Raw genomic sequence first — 22150 nt, forward strand, 5'->3', positions numbered from 1 at the left:
ATAGTCTATCTTTATTAAGAGCATGGTCACTATAAGCGGTATAGATTGCGTACGTTATTAGCGGGGGCTTTCATCCGATAGCCGCCGTATATGGCCGGGGTGGCCACACTGCCGCGATACGCCGGACAACATAGGACTTTATGATTATAGGCTAATGCATTAGCGGCTAACTGTTTAGTCGATTGGTTTTTATGGGCACCATATTTTTAGAATATTCATATTAACTCAAGTTAGGAGAGATGTAATAGTATAATGGAAATTTTGTAGTGATGCTATGTTAAGGTTTAGTTAAACTAGCTATACTTCCAAAAACTTTGAATATATTATGCTGGGGTTTTTGTCCTGAATTCTATCAAAATCATTCTGTCAAAAATCACATAAATTTAGAGAAAGATTCAATAATTCATTCTTAACTTATTTTAGAACGTTATCCCCGTTAAAAGGCACGTTTGGCCACCGTACTGTAGTATCTCATGGCGGCGCTACGACAAGCATGTGTTTGTCTGTTTGTTCTTTGTCTGTGTACTGAATATGCATGAGCGTGCTTTGAATTATCTCAACCCTTGTCTTACGCTGTAATAACATTGCATTACAATCCACTTGTATCTCTTCACTGTGTATCTCTTGTTTATTGTTTTGTTTGTGCAGTACAGTGTAAATGCTACTTTGGAATTGCTATCATTTGTTATAAGGATGATGACAAGTCTTGGTCCGATATGATATTGAATATACTGTCACTTCTTGGTGGAAATTCATCTTCGATTAAATAATTATACAGTTTTCTTGCACTTATTTCACTTTATTTTAATAAAAAATTATTAAAATAAAGTGAAATAAGTGCAAGTCGTGTATTTAATTTTGTAATAAATATTACAAAATTAGGTCATCGTCAAGTGTACTACAGGTAATTTTTTTAATTAGGTAAAAAAAAATGTAAACAAATACGGGTTGTATTTGTTTACAAATTTACTTGTACTTTTATTAGTAGTACATATATATTTATTTAAATATATATTTAATAGAAGTTATTGTGAAGCAATTACTTCAAAACTTACGATTTACTCAATTTTGCCATTTTAGACTTCACGGAAAAATTCTGAAGCGCTATAAATGCGAAATCTACATTTTTATAAATGGCAAAAAAAAACATTATACTCTATGCCTCTTTCCATTGGGCTTACATTAACTCCATACAACATAATAATTTATTTGTACATACAAACATACAGACAGATTTTCTGATGTTATGATGTTAGTAGGGCTGTTGTTAACCTTAAATAATATATTGTAGTGAACTAGCAAGTATTTGGAGATCGTTACTTGACAGTGCGGAGATAATACAAATCACCTTTTATGGGCGAAACGGCCTGTAAATCGGCCCTGTCCGATCCTATCGGCCGCTTTGTGTTGTCGGACGGTAAATGAGGTGGAAGTCCGATTACCGGATAACATTATCAGAGTGGTTTCTGATTGTTGCGGTATCGAGGTTAGAGGTTCGCGGGTTTTTTTTTTCTTGAAGTAAAAGTTGTAGATAAGGTTTCTGTAACTAGCTTTTTCTTCTTCGCTCGTTATAGTAATAATGGCATACAATTTTTAATACCCGACCCCTTGGGGTGAAATTTAAAAAAGTTTGTTTTAAATCGATGCTATATTATAAACTGAACTCGTGTACGAAATTACAAGTTTCAAGAGTTTGTATATTATAATTGTCTTTCATAAAATTTGGTTTTTACACACAAATATAATATAGATTGGTTTTACCCAAAGCTACAAAAGTCAAAAAGTATTTTGATTGATTCATACAAAATTTTATATCACCAGTCCATACATTTTTTTTGATGTGGCAATAAAATGATAACATAAAACAAGATGGTTTAAATAAGACAGACTATTTGTTCTAGTTCAATCACATTGGAGTAGCCTAACACTTACGAGAACACCACTTAGAGTTGCGGTCACTCAGACCGTCACGTAAACAATTTCAAATCAAAAACAAGCAAACAAAAGCCATCATATCCGGGCAGCAGTAGGCCAATCTCACTTTAATTATGTTATATCGATGGTGTAGGGCTGCCTCTGTGTAAATAATATGGTAATTAACAAATTGGAAGATACATGCTCGGTCCCGAAGTTTTTGACATACTTAAATGTTTTTTAAATATTCAGACGTTGTTGATCAATATTTTGACGCCAATCAAAAGCACTTGTGAATAAAATATGAGCTTTTGGCCAGTAAAAATGTATGTGAAGTAAATTTAAGAACGTCAATTGCGTTTTGTCTGTTGTTGTGACGTTGTCAAACTTTAAAGTTATTAAAAGAGTTGCTCAGAACGTCTAATGGAAACGCACACAAAGAGATAATTATATTAATTACTTACTAAAAGTTAATTTAATGAATTTGACTTGAGCTACGTACCATCGAGGAAGTTGATTCCTATGCAATTGACAGACCAACGTTATTTGGTCGAATATGTCAATTCAATGGTAACTGTGATCTGTCAGCTGGGTTTGACGTAACGCAACCAAACTACTTAGGTCCCCGATTTGCATAGGAATCAACTTCTCTGATAGTACATTGTCTGTTCAAAATTATTATTATATTAAAGTTAAATAATTTTTAAATGTCTCTGAGTACAGCTGTAAGTGTAAACGAGAATAGGCTACTGGCTATCTGAGTGCTTCGCTATCGCTAAGGGTCAATTTATACTAGCGCAGAGTCGAAGCGCATCGAAGCGAATTATTAAAACTGAACATAACAAATTCAACCTTAACTCCAAAGCGTTAACGCACTTTATTACTTCTGAGAATTTAAAAAGGCGCGCGCATCCGCGCGAATTCACGTGAATGCACCCGACCAACGCTGATTGGCCTCGCAGAAGTAATGTATGCGTTACGCTCTGGAGTTAAGGTTGAATTTTCTGTGTTATGTTTTTGGGAATTCACTTCGCTTTGCTTCGACTCTGCGCTATTATAAAGTGTCTTGGCGTTAGTGATACGTTGAGTCAAATCCCATACATTTTTGACATGTAACCTCGCTACCGAAACAGGCGAATGCATTTTGACGAAGCAATCTAGTTTTTTCTCGTATCTGGCAACCCTAGTCGCGGGTCGTGAGGTTACACAAAATAGATTATCGCAGATAGCTGCCGCTTCATATCTCTATCGAACTCTTTGGAACCGCCCGCCGGTGATTGACTCTTTATAATTTCGAGATTAGTTGCCGTTTCACGACTTGTTTGTTTATTGTTGAAAGTTCTGGTAACTGGATTTGGGTATTATTAGATATTAAATTACATTCTAAATTGGGAACAAAGTTGATGGTAAATATTTTTATTAATTAAAATCTGACATAAGAATTTTTTATATCAAACATTGGTTTCGTGAGGACTGAAATCAATACTGATATCATTAATATGAATTTATAATATTTTTATTTATAATATTATAATATATTTTCTAATTGTGGAAACTTAATAGTGCATAGAAATTAATCGGCTTTAATTTTAATTTATGTTTATCACTGTATGTTTTCCGTGCAAATAAAAATAAATAAAATAAATTATGTCTGTCTGCTGCCTCTTGACAATATCACTAAAACGATTTTCATATCAGATATACTTTTGATCCCGGTAAAGGGCATAGCATAGTTTATATCGGTGCAAAAATTGCGATTCACATGCGCTTGGTAGCTTCGTGTTATCGAAAACTGTCAAAATTTAATGTCAAAAATATTTCTCCTTTTCACAGTTTTGAGGTAATATTTTGACAGTGACATCCGCGCCATCTGTCGGTTTACAAACACCGCGGGATAATTCAGTGTTTGGATACAAAATGTTCAAACAACCACCAATTACCAGCGGAATGTCAAAACAAAGAGCACGAAAACACGTAACACTTTGCATAATCGCGGCCTGACGCACACCTGTTATACACATACACACATGCATATACAACACACACACATGCACAAATTATATACACGAAATTATGATCGACTCGTGTGAATAACGCGTTCAAAATAAAATGGTCTTCTTGCGGTTAGAAAGGGAAGTTATTTACTTATTTTTTTCTTGCACACAGAATAATAAATAATAATAATATTTTTTTAAGCCTATGTTACCCAGGAGCAGTCTGATAAGAATTAATTATATTAATATCGACTCAATAGCTGTCCAGTGAAACAAAACATACCTACATAATAAAAGACTATAAAATACCCTTTTGCCTGCATCGTAGTGGGTTAAAAATCTATGCAGCCAAAGCCTACTACATTGAAACTGACCAGTAGTTACTGGGTAGCACTTATAATAATTCTGCAAAAAGAAGCGGCCATCCTGTCATCTGACGCAGGATGTTTGAAGATAATTACAGGCATGGCCGCCGGCCGCGGGCGGTTAAAGCGAAACTGTAGGAAGAATAATATACAGTAGTGTATCTTTACGTTAAGACATGTAAAACAACAACGTGGAGAGGCAACATTGGGCTTTATGATTACAACGAATAAAAAATAAAATTAAAAGTATAATTTTTCTTTGTTATGCATAAATATTTGTTATGTTTTCAGTTTTTAATTGACCTAGCTACTACTGGTTCGGGAACCCGGGCGAGGAAAACCTCTTTATTTATTAAGATTGCTACCAAGATTGCGAAGCTATGGGGCATACCCAATCAATGACGATCATGGAACATCGAAAACAAAGATGGATCTCTAGATCTACTTATTTAAAACCAAGCAACTCCTTATGTATAAAATCTCACTTGGGATTACTATCAAAAGACTTGAATATTGTATTATTTATCTTCTTGTTACTGGAAATAATGTAGAATAAAATCTAACAAACAAAAAATAAATAACATATTTTTTATTTATTTTTTGTTTGTTAGATTTTATTCTACACTTGACGAATGCAAAATCGCATAAGTTGGTTCATTATGGACCAAAGTATGAAAGGCTGTAAGCCCAAAATATCACGTATGTCATAATCATGAATCAGATTACTTTAAAGAGCCGAATAATGCTGTCGCACGTCGCACATCCTTCAATCATATTGTGTGTTATGTTTGTTTAATTTCAAGAAAACAGCTAAGTGACTCTACTGGATGACATTTAAACTGTGGCATAACCAACACCCAGTATATTCATTATAAGATGCACTATTTTTAATCCCCACTTAAGCTTATAGGATTAAGTCTAGACGTTAAGATAAAAGGTAATTTAGAAGATATAAAAATGGACCGTGCAGACCGATTAGCTAACGTTTAAAAAAATATTGCATATTAAGCTACTTTATATTTTATTATAACAAAATATTATAATATTGATAAATATATATACCGACCGGATAAATACCACGTTCTCACTATACGTGGGAGAGCCATGCTTCGGTACGAATGGGCCGGCTCGACCGGATAAATACCACGTTCTCACAGAAAACCGGCGTGAAACAGCGCTTGCGCTGTGTTTGGCCGAGTGAGTGAGTTTACCGGAGGCCCAATCCCCTACCCTATTCCCTTTCCTACCCTCCCCTATTCCCTTCCCTTCCCTACCCTCCCCTATTACCCTATTCCCTATTAAAAGGCCGGCAACGCACATGCAGCTCTTCTGATGCTGCGAGTGTCCATGGGCGACGGAAGTTGCTTTCCATCAGGTGACCCGTTTGCTCGTTTGCCCCCTTATTTCATAAAAAAAAAAAATATATATATATATATATATATATATATATATATATATATATATATATATATATATATATATATATTTTTTTTATATATAAAAAAAAAAAAAAAATATATATATATATATATATAAAATTTTTATATATAAAAAAAAAAAAAAAAATATATATATATATATATATATATATATATATATATATATATATATATATATATATATATACATATATATATATATATATATATATATATATATATATATATATATATATATATATATATATTTTTTTTTTTATGAAATAAGGGGGCAAACGAGCAAACGGGTCACCTGATGGAAAGCAACTTCCGTCGCCCATGGACACTCGCAGCATCAGAAGAGCTGCATGTGCGTTGCCGGCCTTTTACCCGACCGACACATACAATATATATATATATATATATATATATTGTATGTGTCTTCAGGAATTCAAAGCTGTTTTGTTGTAGACCAGATAAATATATAATTATTCTAGGCAAAAAGAAACCCGCTAAAAGCAAAAGCAAAAAAAAAACAATTTAGTCTATGATAACGAGAGCCTGTGGCGGCGTGTAATAGACTACAATTTGTCGATTGTTTATCTGTGGTAACGCGGTAATTAGCCGCCAGGGGGCAGCATACTTGACATTTGCCCGACCTTTCTATTTCGGGCCACGACTCCTACGATGAGTTATTGTATACCATTATTTGATTAACATACGATAATGATTTTTATGTAGACGTAATAAGAGTTCAATAGGAAGCAAAATACGTCGGAACCGGCGACGCAAGTTCGACGCATAGCCGGCCCACGGAGCGCCCACGCGACCAGACAAACTAGATCGTATTTATACATTGTCTGCGGTTTTTTAACTCGATCTGGTTATAGGAATGTCTTACGATGATTTATGGAGTAATAAATCGTTGTTACTGTTTAAAAAGCTATGCGGGGTGTAAAGTAGTTACTTGAATTACTTAGAGGTATCTAGTAATATTTGAAAACCGCGCGAGGAATCAGGGTCTGCGAACTGCGAAGTGGACATTATGAAAAAAAACTCGTACTCCCCCCAAACAATACTTATTCCTGTTGTTGTGTTGTGTGTCTGTTAGTTTGTTCTTTGTCTATTTTTATCTTCAAGATTAAACTGCTAAGTTAAAATAAGAACATTTGAGAACAAGAACATACAAGAGCGATCGGTCGCTAATGCTCACAAGTTTCATACCTAAACGTAGAGCTAAGAGTTCGCTCGCTCATATTTTGTTTTAAATTTTTACCTCACCTTCAGTACTATTGTAAGATACTCATATTATGTTAAAAATCACGAATTCGAAGTCTACGATTTTCTTTACCTGTCCCCCCCCCCTCCCCCCAAGAGAATATAAACTACGTAGCCCCCCTATATAGAATCCTAGCCCATGCATTTGTGCGAATAATGAATTTGCAACGAAAAGACGGATAAACGAAGTTGCAATTTTGCGGGTAACATAACCATTAAACCCATATGAAATTGCACAAGGAAAACGCAACTAAAACAAACCACTAATAGAATCATTACAATAATATTGACATCACGCGCGGCTCACGTGGCGATTGCTTCAAATGACTCTCGAATTACATATAACGACACTTTCACTAAGGCCCGAGGCTCTTCGTTATTTCGGTCAGCGGTAAAAAATGCTCTATATTCTATTAATTAACTGATATTAGTTGAGTAATGGTGTTATTAGAAGAATTTCGATTTTTTGTGACTCATTTGTGAATATAGCGTCCCCGGCTGCGCATGGGTGCAATCAGCAATCCTTTAATTTTTCTCTTAATTTTTTTGAAATAAAAAAACACACACCAAACTCCGTTGAACAATATTAAAGATCAAAGCAGACGGAACAGAAGGGAAGCGACCATGCTTTATATAATACTAGATGACGCCCGCAACTCCGTGGCGCCAAAACTCGTTTATCGCACGGGAACCGTACATTTTTCCGGGATAAAAAGTATTCTATGTCCTTCCCCGGTACTCAAAGTATCTCCATGCCAAATTTAAGCAAAATCGGTCCAGCGGTTTGGACGTGAAGAGGTGACAGACAGACAGACAGACAGACACACTTTCGCATTTATAATATCAGTATGGATGTACTATACTAAATGACGCCCGCAACTCCGTTGCGGCATAATTCGTTTATAAGGAGGTAACCGCACATTTTTCTGGGATTATCTTGTGTCCTTTTCCGGGACTCAAGGTATCTCTATACCAAATTTCAGCAAAATCGGTTCAGTGTAAAGAGGTAACACACAGACAGACACACTTTCGCATTTATGTATGGAAGTATGGATAGTAAATCTAAACATCTAAAGGTGAGAAGGATGATGTTGATGATGAACCATCACCAACCAACAACATCACAAGTCAGGTAAGGTCAAGTGTGCAACCTTTGGCCGACCTCCGCGGCCGCGACACAACCGCGAGCGATGATCCTTTGCACCGACGTTTACGATCTCTGACTCATACATGCATAATCTCGATACTGGCATTACGAGGAAAAATGTTTATTATTTCGAAAATAGAAACTTCAAAATGTTGAGTTATTACAAATTTAAAAAAAGAACAACACCACAGACTATAATTTCGTTGAATAGAGACGTGCGATTAAAGACAACTTGATATCGATAAATAACAGTGGTAAAGTCTGTTATTTCAATTGGATTCAATGCTATTATTTACACTCCAGTAGTCGACGTTATAGATGACATAATTTATACATACTAAAACGCTAAACTACGATAGTTTATTAACTCGAGACAACAGATGCCAATTAAAACTAGAACTTAATGAAGGAAGTTAATTATGTTGTACGGGACGATAAAATCAGATATTGTGCAATCGAATGTGTCGATTTGTTCGGTGACCACCATGACGGCGAGTGCTCTAATGAGTCGATATCGATAGTAAGTTAAGCACATACCTATTTAACCTGTAAATGATACGTATTGTTTGTAGGAACTTTGTCAATATTTGAAACTTATAAAATAAAAATTTATATCAAGAGGTACCTATTATTTGTTTTTACTAAAAATTTCCACTGAATAAAAAATAAAAAATTATCTGAATTTATTATGGATAAGCAATAGGCAGTTATAATGTATTTTTAGTACTAGCCAATGGCTATTTCAAGTATTTATTGTTATGCCACTTAGCAAGACTTTTCTTAAAAATTATTTTCACACAGGAAGTAATAAAACAAAACGTCGCCAGCGTATTTCACCGAAGATATAGTGATATCCTTTACAGATACTATCGCATGTATCGGTATTTTAAATATGTTTTGATTTACTACACGTACTGGAGTATTTACGCTATGCTCGTTTAAAACTAAATTAAGTAAGATAAATGAATGAGACAGGTAAGGGACAGGGCATACTTTGAATTCATTTGCTAGTTTTCTAATGAAAAGATGCATATTTCAGAGGACACTAATGCGCTAAGTAATATAGATTGTAAGAGTAACAGGTAACTTATTAAATGAAAGAACAAATAAAAGGAAATGGTGAAAAAAATTGCCTAAAATAGATGAACAATTTGCTAGCAAATCTATTATAATACTAAGGAATTCTTTTATAATATCATGAAAAACATGACACTTATGATGATGATGAGGACAATGACGAACAATTTAAAGAATCAGGCGGTATTGATTCATTCAGGCTGCGCGCTGGCGGGCGCACGCGCAGATCTCAGATTAGCGCCCAATAAACGCCAGCAACCTATAACGGCGCGCTTACTGCTAACTACCTACTAACTAGGGTTGCCAAAAATTAAAAAGGCCATGCTTTTTGGTAAAAAAAAATGACAAAGCAAAATAAATAGTTGGTACTAATATAACAAATATCAAAATGTGTCTGTCTGCCTGTATAAAACTGCTGAACTACTTTGAATAAAATTTGGTATCAGGGTTTTTTGAGTCCTGAAAAGAATGTAGGAAAGATTTTATCCCTGAAAACTCCGAAGTTATCTCGCGATAACGAATGTTGGCGCAGCAAAATTGCGGGCTACATAGGATGATTTATTGCCTGCAAATTAAATCCATACTAATATTATAAATATCAAATTAATTCAAATTCTTTATTAAGCATACAATAATATACAATATGTAGTATGAAAGATAGGTAGTGTATATCATGTCGTCCTATCCCATGCTAAGTAAAAAAAAATATGCAAAAGGCAAAAGTGTATATCTGCAAACCTTCAGTATAATATGGCATATAAAACACTATGTTATAGGCCGTAGACTTTCTTATTTTGCGAAGCACACAACCCTGAATCTGCATCCGGCAGGCTGACAGCCCTGAACCTAACTAACTAAAACGGGTTATACATACGTACCAGGAAGTCTATTTTTATAACGATCTAGATTCCAAGGAATGCGAGTTCAGTGGAGTCAATGTTTATAATGATGTACTTGAAATTGGCTAGACTATTTCGAAATACGACCAAAAAGGCAGTAAAGTAGAAAGTTTTTCTAAATTGATGCAGATCGTTTGTTTTTTATCCGATTACAAAAAAGGAGTCATTGTAGGTCTAGTTAGCTTTTAAAAGAAACTGAACGTCTTTTCTAGTGTTTTGACATCAAAAATTTATATTTTTTGTTTTTAATAAGTTCAAATTTCATTATTAAAATTGATACAATTTCTTTACATATAATTATTTACACCGCGAACTTCAACACGGCAAAATAAAAAGATCCAGTAGGAATTTCAGAAGACGTTACATTTGCGGCTGAACATTACAGCTTGACCAAAAAGAGTTGACCAGAATGAGGGCGTTAGTTTCTTAGTAGCTGTCATATTTTTTGTCACGTTTTGGCTTTAGGCAACAAATTTTTCAAGAAAATTTTGAATTTCACATTTATTACTTTCTACACTTTATGTCAAGCTATACGTAACTTATACCCAAATAGATAAAACGTTATGCAGCTTGCAATCTCGCCACCCACAGAGTCGAAGTCAATAATTTGAATGTAGAACAAAACGTTTGAATCTGTCAGTGTCGAATGACAGTTATTTGGCGAGCTGGGCCCGTAGCCTCGCTGTAACTTATAGCTCTCCCTAAGTGAAAGGACCACTTTCGACATCCGTGGCGAAATATACAATGCTATATTTTGCGGATCTATCATTTCCCGGGTAATAAAAGGTAGCGGGTATAATCAAAGTTATATTATAAATCTCTGGTAACGCTAGTCTTGTCTATGCTTGAAATTGATGACAAAACCGCTATGGAGTTTCAAGAAAATATTTTATTACATGCTGCAAGGAAGGATTTCGCAGTGATAGGTATGTTTTTCGTGTCAACAGATTGTATTCAATCAAACTAGGTTTGTTGTTCGGTACATTCTTGTGCAACAATAATTAGTAACAAGTGTGTGACAATAACTATCTTCGTCCCTTTTCTAGGACTTAAAATGTCCACATAACATCACTAAACTGGTTCATCAGTATAAGCCTAAGAGGTAATAAACTGACAAACACACTTTCGCTTTCATAATGACAAATATCATAGTATACTATGGTATGTATTCCGTCAGTAAAGTTTACAGTGGCTCTATCTCGTACGAACAAAACAACTACAATTACGCAATTCGCTAATCTGCTTTGCGCCACTGTCCACTTCTGTGAAGTGACAGTTCGGGCACTGTGGCAGTTGACACTTCCGTGGAATCCGGCTACGATGCTAACCCCAGTCAGTTTCTCTGTACACATTATCATTTATCATTTTGTGGAAATAACACGGCACGAGTCGGCTTACGGCACTCTGTAGTAAAATCCTTACTAATGTTTAATCCGAAAGTCTGACTGTCTGTAAACTCTTAACGTTTAGATGTAATTTATATGGATATACTTTATTAGGTGGAAAAGGACATAGGAAAGTTTTTGTTACGGAAAGATAGGTTTCCGCGCAAATCGCGATAAATGAATTTAGTGTCTAAACACACTAGGCCGAAGTTACGCGGCGTAAATTCCGCATGATTACGCCCGCAATGTATTTTAAATTACCGATGACACACTATTCCGTCGCGTTCCATCTGTATTTTGTATGAGTTGACGTAATCAGCGGAATTTACGCCGCGTAACTTCGGCCTAGTGAGTTTAGACACTTAGATGCATCGGAGTTGCGGGAGTCAGCTAGTATAGTATATTCATAATAGGTTTTAGAGCTGTTTATCAAACATATTCAGTGTTACTATTGTCCCTGTTTCGCAAACACTGAATACATAATGTTTATTTGCATAATTAAATTGCATACATATTCTACCTTATGCTTTCGTATATAGACCATTAGTACCGAGCAGTATTTGAAGAGTGTTAATTTTGCAAGATTCCAGTATAAAGAGCGAGGTGGTATGCCCGGTCAGGCCGAAGCCCACTTGACACATTTCAGCTGTCGTATATATACCGACGCACTTAGAAAACTTCGATAGCGCGATGCAGGAATGTGGCGCTAATTGTGGGTACCGCTACAAATATATTTTAATAGTACAGAATCATTATCTTTTATCTCGGCTGTTAACGAGCAAATTAGATACATTTGACGTTTGTATTAATAAGATCGAAGTGTACAAGTTGCCCCGTGTAAACGTCACATAAGATAAGCTGGCTACACCGCGCCAGCGCTGTCCGACGCATATTAAACCTAGCGAAATCTATTTAGAGCGACCACTTCAGGTATCGCATTAGGTTAGGAAATACAAACATGTTCGACCGAGCGTATGATAAACCTAATATGAATACGAGAATTCTAACGACCGCTATCATTTGTCGCGGTACAGTGACATCTGTCGGCCGAACGAGTTTATCTCGAGAGCGGTCATTATTCAAAGGCCTATCGGCGAGTCGAACTCACCTCGCGATCACCTGTCGAGATACCTTATCAACGTTCGTCGGTATTACGTAATTAAAGCTTACGGCTCCCGATATATAATTAAGATGCGATAATGATGGTCCAGTAAACTGATAATTCGACTGAAATCATACAGTCGTAACGATTGCGTTGACTTTCGATACACCTGCAGTGAAAATTTAAAAAAAACGTTCGATTAAAGTGAAGAAAAGACATCTAATTTCAACTTTACAAAAACAATAATTATAAGTTCGAGAATTGTTGGTAGTATCATGTAGTATCTAACGACAACCTCTGTGGCTCAGTTGGTGGGCTGTTGGTAGCTCAAGCAGGTCGCGGGTTCGAATCCCGCCGACGGAACAAAAAGTTTTCAAAGTTCCTGGATCATGGACGTGTATTAAATATGTGTATCATATAATAAAAATCTTAAATATATGCATAGTACAAAAGTATTAAATATATTTCCGTTGTCTGGTACCTGTAACACAAGTCCTTCAGGTACTTACCACGGGGCCAGACTGACGTGGTGTGAAGCGTCCATAGATATATTATTATCTAAATATTAGCATAACCATAGTTCCCACTTGATTTGAATTCAGTTGGTCCAGCAAGTGGAGCAAGTACTCGACCGATAGCACTGTCATGGTGTAGCGCAGATATAATAATCTCGATGCATGAAATATTACTTCCATCTATTATAATGTAACATTCTATGGCGATCCTTTATGTATTTGTTTAATTTCTTATCTGTAATCTGGTTCTATTAATATAACGAATATCTTGATTTTAATTTTTAGTACAGAATTGAAGGTAAATATTTAGTACGTGGGGTAATATTTATACGTGGGAGAGCAATGCTTCGGCATGAATGGGCCGGCTCGACCGGAGAAATACTACGTTCTCACAGAAAACCGGCGTGAAACAGCGCTTGCGCTGTGTTTCGCCGAGTGAGTGAGTTTACCGGAGGCCCAATCCCCTAACCCCTACCCTATTCCCTTCCCTACCCTCAACTATTCCCTTCCCTTCCCTTCCCTTCCCTACCCTCCCCTATTACCCTATTCCCTCTTAAAAGGTCGGCAACGCACTTGCAGCTCTTCTGATGCTGCGAGTGTCCATGGGCGACGGAAGTTGCTTTCCATCAGGTGACCCGCAGGGCTATCACGTAAAAATAGCGATTAACAAACCATCAGCAAAAATCGCGCGATGATCGCGCGATCGATTGCTGGGTATAAAAAAAAATGGTATCATGTAAGCGATCGCTCGCGGATCGCTCGCTTATCGTTTCAATGCACTTTTGCGAGTACACTAGCGCCAAAAACAATTTAGTAGCAATCAAAGGAACTATTATTGGAATGTCAAATCAAACAAACTTCGACAATGTTTACAAGTGTTCACGTTTCTAATGTATACAAAAGTACTCTGCGTTCGCTTTAGTTGTGATTGTTTCGTGAACAAAATAACAAGTGAGCGAGATTATACAAGTACAATACTGTAAAATGTAAAATCTTTGGTATTTCACCAATGTATTAGCTGGATTTCCTTGTGAAATAGCCAAAGGAGTAGATCTTGGGTCAATCTGAAAAGAAAATGTTGAAAACCGTAGAATAATCTTGCCCATGAGCCTAAAGCTCTAGAATCTAGATTAACAAAATCTTGAGAACAATAGAAAAAGGTAAGCATCCTTAATTTGTACTTTCCTGATGTTACTTCTCCCTTTTTTGCCTTTTCATAACACTTTTCTATTTTTGTAGTACTGGGCTGACCTTAAAAGTTAAAAGCAATAGCAAGATGAAGCTATGGCTAACAGAGGTGGTACTTTGGGGCCTGCTGATGCTGCTGGTAATCAAAGATGATGATATGGCTTACCAATAAACAAAGTCGACAATGAAGTCTTGGCTTTCATCGCAGAGCACTAGTATTTGGTGATGGTGAACATAGAATTTTATTATACTCTGTAAGTACTAAGTAGGTAAGTTCTACAATTTCTAACTAACCTATTAAAAACATAATCTTAATAATTAGGTACCTATATTTTTATTAGATAAGTGAGTTTATATAGTGAGGCTGAAATGCCAAACCATCCAATACAATATTATTGGATGATTTCTGTGGAAGTAGTTGTTCCTTACAGTAAATTTTACATTAGTGTTGAATTATAGGCAGAAGTAAAGATTTTTTCTTAAAATAACTTTATTTTGCAGATATTATGGATTTCATTGAAACTGGGCCGTCTGCTTCAACTACGAGTAATTTGAATAATATTGCTTTTATTATACTCTGTAAGTATACAATTTCTATCTAACTTATTACAAAACATAAACTTAATACCTATATTTTTATTAGTGACTTTATACAGTGAGGCTGAAAAGCCAAACCATCCAATACAATATTATCGGATGATTTCTGTGGAAGTAGTTGTTCCTTACAGTAAATTTTAAATAAGTTTTAAACTATACAAAAAAATAAGTATTTTTTATTAAATTAACTTTATTTTGCAGATATGGATTTCATGGAAGCTGGGCTGTCTGATTCAAAGTACCATACCGATGACAAACTACGGAGTGCTGCTGAATCAACAATATTTGACTTGTCTTATTAGTTATAACAAATATTTATTATTGTTAAAATCATTTTAAAATGAAAAACTTTGTGTTAAAATAGATGACTGTGTGAAACTACATATTATACTTTGTCATGTTAAAATTATAATAAAAGTTGTCATATACAGTGTTACCTATAGTTTGGGGTTTATATTAAATAAAAAAACTCACTTTGTATGTACTTTATTTCTTTATTTTGTAAATTGACATTTTATAACATTATATAACTGATATGTACTGATAATAATTATTAACTGTTAACAAAACATATTTTAGTGAGAATACAATAAAAAACCTTTAATAATTTGAATGTAATTTTGTTTTTGGTTCAGAAACCCACATTAGTATTAAATATGTAATTGATTATTAGGAATACTAAACAGAATACAGCTATTAATAGAGTTACTATAATTGTTAATTATTAACAAATGCAAAGTAACAACTTTAAAGACTATATAGAGTTATAGACTATACTGAATTAATTGAGTGATATTGATAAATTTACATAAGTAGGTACATAATTGATAAAAACTTTACTTTGTAAGTATTAAATCAATTTGTAATAAAAATAATAGTTGTATTTTTATTTTAATATATAGTACATGTTAATATTTACAATATTGATATTTAAAACATCAGGATAAAACACTAATAAAGAAATTAACATTATTCATAAGAGCTTGTAGCACCTCCATCGTGGGTATCGCAGACCCCAGACACAATAAATTTTCAATTGTTATGCGGCAGCCAGCTGCCGCTTGGGGATTGATAGGTTTTAAGCAGTATTCTGATTTTAATAAACCTTTTTAACATTGGTTATAATATATTTCTGTTATTATTAAATAATACAAGACTAAATCTTTTATTTATTGTTGCACATTTCATTATATTGGAGACTAGCTGACCCGACAGACGTTGTCCTGTCTTGACGATTTAACCATGATTAAAATGAGTATAGCTCCATGCCAAATTTCATCAAAATAGATTAAATGGTTTAGGTGAAAATCATAGTTATCATCATAGTAAACTCACAGAAAACCGGCGTGAAACAGCGCTTGCGCTGTGTTTCGCCGAGTGAGTGAGTTTACCGGAGGCCTAATCCCCTTACCCCTACCCTATTCCCTTCCCTACCCTCAACTATTCCCTTCCCAATTCCCAAATTATCTATTTGTTGACTTCTGTTGTTCGCTCGACGATTCTGCATTGCCAACCGAGCTGTTTCACGGGCTGCTTCACTTTGCTCTCGTGATTGAGAAGCACGAAGTCGAGCCATACTATTGCGGCGCTGTTCACGTGCAATTTCTTGTTCTTCTTCAGTCCTTTCATTTGCAGTATTTTGTATTCTTCTTGCATTACGGCTTTGTCGGGAAAGATTCGATCGTCTTGGTCGCGGCATTATTAATTAAACTTCACTTCACTTCAATCCACTTGTTAATTATTTATTTAATAGAAATAGTTTTAATATTGATTTCTTACAAATATCAAATTGTCATCCATACGTCATTACATAGCTGTCATTTTACGTCAATTACATAGCTGTCATTTTCGTTTTGTTATTCCAAGTCTGATTCTTTTTTGTTATACCACGTTTTATAGTGACTGACGTTTCATGTCAAGTCACACAGGAACGCTGTCGAACGGGATAAAAAGTATCCTATGTCCGTCTCCTGGCTCTAAGCTACCTCCCTACCAATTTTCAGCCAAATCTGTTCTGCCGTTCTTGAGTTATAAGTGGTGTAACTAACACGACTTTCTTTTATATATATAGATTATGCATAAAATAATTAGTCATAAAGAAAATGTTTTACTTACTACTTAAAAATAAACCTTATTTCTGATGTATGTTTAAAAGTACTTATTCCATTTAATTCTACTTACATGAAGATAAATAACAATAACTTAATAGTAAACTACATGCAAATGAAACAAGTAACACTGTTTTACTGCTTTATTTTTCACTTCATAAAGATCACAACCTCTGCAAGTTCTTTGCGGTCTGCCACTCACTAAAAGCTGGTTCTCACTTTTTCAAAGAAACTGTAACATCCTGCAATGGCTTAAGTGTGGTCCTAAACTTGTTGAAGCACTTGGAAGTCGTCGTACTGGCAGGCGACGTGATAGTTGTTGCAGATGTTTCGCAACAACACAGCACATGTGTTAATTATTGTTTTTCTTGTCAATGTGTTTAACTCGTCACAAACAGCTCCTTATTCAACCCTTGTAATGGGTTTTAAACTCAGAGTCAGACAGTTCCAGTGCCTGGGCTCGGTCGAGATTGCGAGGTCTTATTTAGCTGTATTTCTGGCTACATCTCTTGTTTCTCCTTCAAGAATGGCTTCTAATATGAGCACTGTATGCGCCAATGTTATAAAAATACGTTTTACAGTTTAAATATTGACGCAAAACACAACTAACCTCTCAGCGATAAACAAGCAATCGGTAAAAAATCACCTTTGTTGTGATCGCTATTTGACAGTTCAAATTGCTCGCCGATCGCGATCGCATTGCTGTCAAAAGCCTTACGTGATACGAAAAAATTGCAAAAGTATGGAGATTTAGCGATTGTAATGCAATTATAGTTCCTTGATTGTTCGGCAGAGGGAGTACTGTCGCTCGATTGCAATCGTATTGTTTTTGCTGATACATAATACGAAATTGCGATTTTTGCGCAATTTTTGCACAATTTTTGCTATCGTTTTGCTTTCGCGAGATACGTGATACGAGGGCCGTTTGCTCGTTTGCCCCCTTATTTCATAAAAAAAAATCAAAATAATGTTACCATTACTACCGTTCTAAATTAGTACTAAAACTTTTTATACATCGAATAATGTTGCATACATTATAGTGTTTACAAGTGAATTACCATCAGTATTACAAGTCGTAAAACACGTAACACGCTTGTCCACACCTGACTGACATCACCTGACATGACCTGGCGACGAAATGTAATAAAACACAGATGCTATCTACTACCAGTTTTGACTAGCTCTGCGACTACTTTTGCCCCGAGCAAAATAAAAAAAAATCACAGCTAATAAAAGACAAGCCTTTGACGAACTGTAAAAAACTGGACGAGGAAATTGGACGTACGGCAATTATTACGGTCGCTCCAGTTGCAGGATTGTGTGCTTTATTACACAGGTGTAAAGGCCGGATTGCCCGCACCAGTACTTTCAACGTTGACATTCCTAGGAAAGGTCGCAATCGCAAACTGGTATTGCCATCATTATGGTCTCTCCGCCGATAGCCCATTAGAGCACGCGTACGATTGTGGCCAGCATAATATTGTAATACACCCGCGATTTATACTGATCGATATAGATCGTACAGAATGTATGTTCGTATTGAAATAAGATTATAATATATAAGAAATATGTACTATAAGAGAAATTGATTCCTACCAAGATAGACCTACGGGTCGGGCAATGTCAAGTCGGGCTGACAAAGTACAACTATATTAATATTGACAAATTCGGACCAAATAAGTAACTGCGTTACCATTTACATATTATTTTGGTTACAAAAATAATAAATAACCTGCACATTTGAGCATAATTTCTTAACTTTTGCATCAAAAAATATTTGTATATAAATTCAGACTACCATCACAAACAATTCTCTGCAGATCGATAGATCAAAGTGTGGATTAGTAGCCATTACAGTTGGACCGTGTAATCGCAATATGTATATTATGCAATCAGGGACAATTTTCTATGAAATGAAGTACGAGGGCTCCGCTACGTGATCACAAGATGGCTGAAACATTTTAGATGATGGCGGCTTGAGACGCCAATGACTGTATATAATATTATGTCATTACCCTTTGATTTCTACGCTCAAAATGTTATGTAGAGTTAGCTAGGTAGAGTAAATAAGTTACACACTTTTGCAATAAAACGGTTGATATAATATTAATAGAAATTATTATAATCTGGTGCATAAAGTAAGAGTTCTTAATTGATGTTCACTGAGATGTGATAAAAAATATTAGAAATGGAAACCTAAAATAAAAATGACACACAACACCACAAATCACCAGACACCTAAAACTACATAGCTGTTCTTATCAATTTGTTAACAATTATGATACATACAGTTGTTGATTGACGTTAACTTAAATGTAATCTTGAGGGTACAACAAATCTAAAATCAACACAACATCTAGCGTTTAACATACACCTGAAACATCTTCAATTCAAAAATAGATTTCAATAGCAACATATCAATTAAAAGTAACATGTCGATTGAGATAAAACATTCCATAAACAGCGTATTGGCACAAACGAGGCCCGATACCATCGCCGCTATCTCCCATCTGGACGTCTCTATTTGAATACCCGCTCCGCTAAATTAAATGTAGCCGGCTAAATTACTCCCGTTCGGGACATAAATCCACCACGGCCATTTAATAGGGTACAGGGTGCACAGATAAGTACGGTTATTCTACAGAATGCACAAAACATATTAATATGGTTTAGGAGTAAAATGTTTAAATAGGGTATACAGTGTGGGTATACCTATGGATATTGGATATTCTACAGGAAACACAAACAAATAATATCAGTGTTGTTATGTTAATTGATCTGTATACACTTGTGATTGACACAATTGGAAATTCATTTTTATTTATATAGATCTATAATATAAAAATGAGTCGCTGAATGTGTTGCTAAGCGCAAAACTCGAGAACGGCTGAACGGATTGGGCTGATTTTAGTCTTGAAATATTCGTAGAAGTCCAGGGAAGGTTTTAAAGTGACACGAAGTTCACCGGGACAGCTAGTAGACGCATATATTATTATCATGGTGTTTTTGGGCATATCGGATGTTGAATAAGCAAACAATCTCAAATCACAAATTTATATAATTTGTCACCAAATCCTGTAGACTACAATTAATGATGTAATTTTTTTTATTCTTTGAGATAGATTTCCCACCATCTCAAAACTTTAAAGTAGTATTAGTGGTCAAAGCTTTAAACTACTCGAGCAGAGGACTACATCAATCTACCTTCTGTAAATTCATCTACATATAATTTATATTGACAGTATGTAACACATACCCCATCAGCAGCACGTGTAATACTGACGGGTGATGTACGGTCAGAGGCGACGTCTATATACCGACTGTCCGTAAACTGTCAACGTAACGACTGCCTCGTTACTGCCAATAAACTGCTGATTTAAGACATTAGAGCTAACACAGCCGAGTTTAATTAGAGGAGTATGTTAGATGCTCGTTAGATATAAATTTCGCTGAGCGTACGACGTGATCATTTTGCTGAAAAGGCCAAATGCACTTGTTTAAATATATAGTTCTACTAGCTGTTCCGGCAAACGTTGTTTTGCCATATAAAGTATTTCGCCCATATTATTATTGCAGTGACTAAATAATTATGTCACCATGGCAACGTCCATCCGGATCTAATGTAAAACATTCCAAAATCAACAACTCCTTATAAATAAGAAATTAATTGAAAAAACATTTTCCAGTAGACCAAACTGTAAATCTAAACCATTCTCGAATCTCCACGAACACACACAAAAAATTTCATCAAAATTGGTCCAGTCGTTTAGGAGGAGTTCAGTCACATACACACGCACACAAGAAATATATATATTAAGATATAAGGAAGTATTTTTTGAAAACGTATTATTTCAGGATTTGTGTACGGGTTTTTGTATTCACTAGCTTGGCGCTTTCGATTGGCTAATATCAATCAATTTTGTTAGCCGGGTTGGATAATATTTTTATTATTGGATACTAATCGAAGTTGTTAAATAGATAAACTTCCGTCTTAGGCCGTGTTCAAACCAAAGACTGTAATCCGCCGAATGTCCGCGTCTACGCCTAGCTTAATAACGTATTATCGGTTAGGTGTGAACAAAAAAGTAAATATGCATGGAAATTTGAAATACATACAATAAACTGCGTAACGTTCGCTCACTTTCGGCGGCTGACAGTCAGTTTGGTTTGAACTTTGAACACAGCCTTAAAACCTCAGAAACCGGAAATAAGATGTTTGCAAAGTTGATTAAGACTGTAATATAAGTAATTAAAGAAGTACTTTCATAGACACATGAAAATTGTCTGTAGAGATGAATTAAACAAAAACTTATTAAGTTTCTGTTGCTTTCTGAAAAGTAGATCATCGCTTATAAGCCTTTCTGGTTTGAACCCCACGACTTCAGGATTTCACAATCCTAATAATATCTATGGACGCTTCACACCACGTCAGTCTGGCCCGTGCTAAGTACCTGAAGGACTTGTGTTACAGGTACCAGACAACGGAAATATATTTAATACTTTTGTACTATGCATATATTTAAGATTTTTATTATTTGATACACATATTTAATACACATCCATGACCCAGGAACTTTGAAAACTTTTTGTTCCTTCGGCGGGATTCGAACCCACGACCCCCGGCTTGAGCTACCAACACGCTCACCACTGAGCCACCGGGGTCGCCTAATATCAAAAGACATGACGAAATTCGACAATGACACCCGTGAAAAGAGATAATGATTTTTAAAAGTCACCATTAGCATACTGGTCAATATTGTTACACAGGTGTCGGCTTTCGTCACCCAGACAACTGTACTCATGTCGACCGGTCGTAATTAGTCGCTGAAATCTAATCGAACCGTCAATCCGCCATCTTGAAATGTCATTTCGTAATTGTCAATATTAAACTGTCACTTGCAATGGTCAAGGATTAAATGTTTACACTTTGCGGCCTTTCGTGGTCCACGGTCCTGAATATACAGGTGAATAAAAATATCGTCTATGATATGTAATATCGTCGATTGCTGTATAGACAGCTGCTCAAATCATGATGGCAATTATGGCAATCTATCATAGGCCAACGTTGGGGGTCACAATGGCCCCTCTCTACGTAGGGCAATAATTAGTTACCATGATTGTCCTTAAATGTAAGCAGTATGTTACATTTTCGTCTATGATCGA

The 22150-nt window shown here is 35.4% G+C and overlaps 1 protein-coding gene and 1 long non-coding RNA gene across 3 annotated transcripts in view; one reads left to right on the top strand and one right to left on the bottom strand.

Moving 5' to 3' along the window:
- LOC121733379 overlaps positions 1–22150 on the bottom strand; it is a 64135-nt gene that overhangs the window by 12786 nt on the left and 29199 nt on the right. The window lies entirely within an intron of this gene.
- Positions 13733–15222, top strand: LOC121733380. Of its 2 annotated transcripts, none has more exons than XR_006036546.1 (4): positions 13733–14254; positions 14334–14551; positions 14784–14861; positions 15081–15222. It is a non-coding gene; the product is annotated as an uncharacterized LOC121733380 (long non-coding RNA). The 2 variants fall into 2 exon arrangements; XR_006036545.1 differs by having other exon boundaries at positions 14334–14536.

This window comes from Aricia agestis, chromosome 13 (assembly GCF_905147365.1).
Source record: "Aricia agestis chromosome 13, ilAriAges1.1, whole genome shotgun sequence".
Classification (NCBI taxonomy): domain Eukaryota; kingdom Metazoa; phylum Arthropoda; class Insecta; order Lepidoptera; family Lycaenidae; genus Aricia; species Aricia agestis.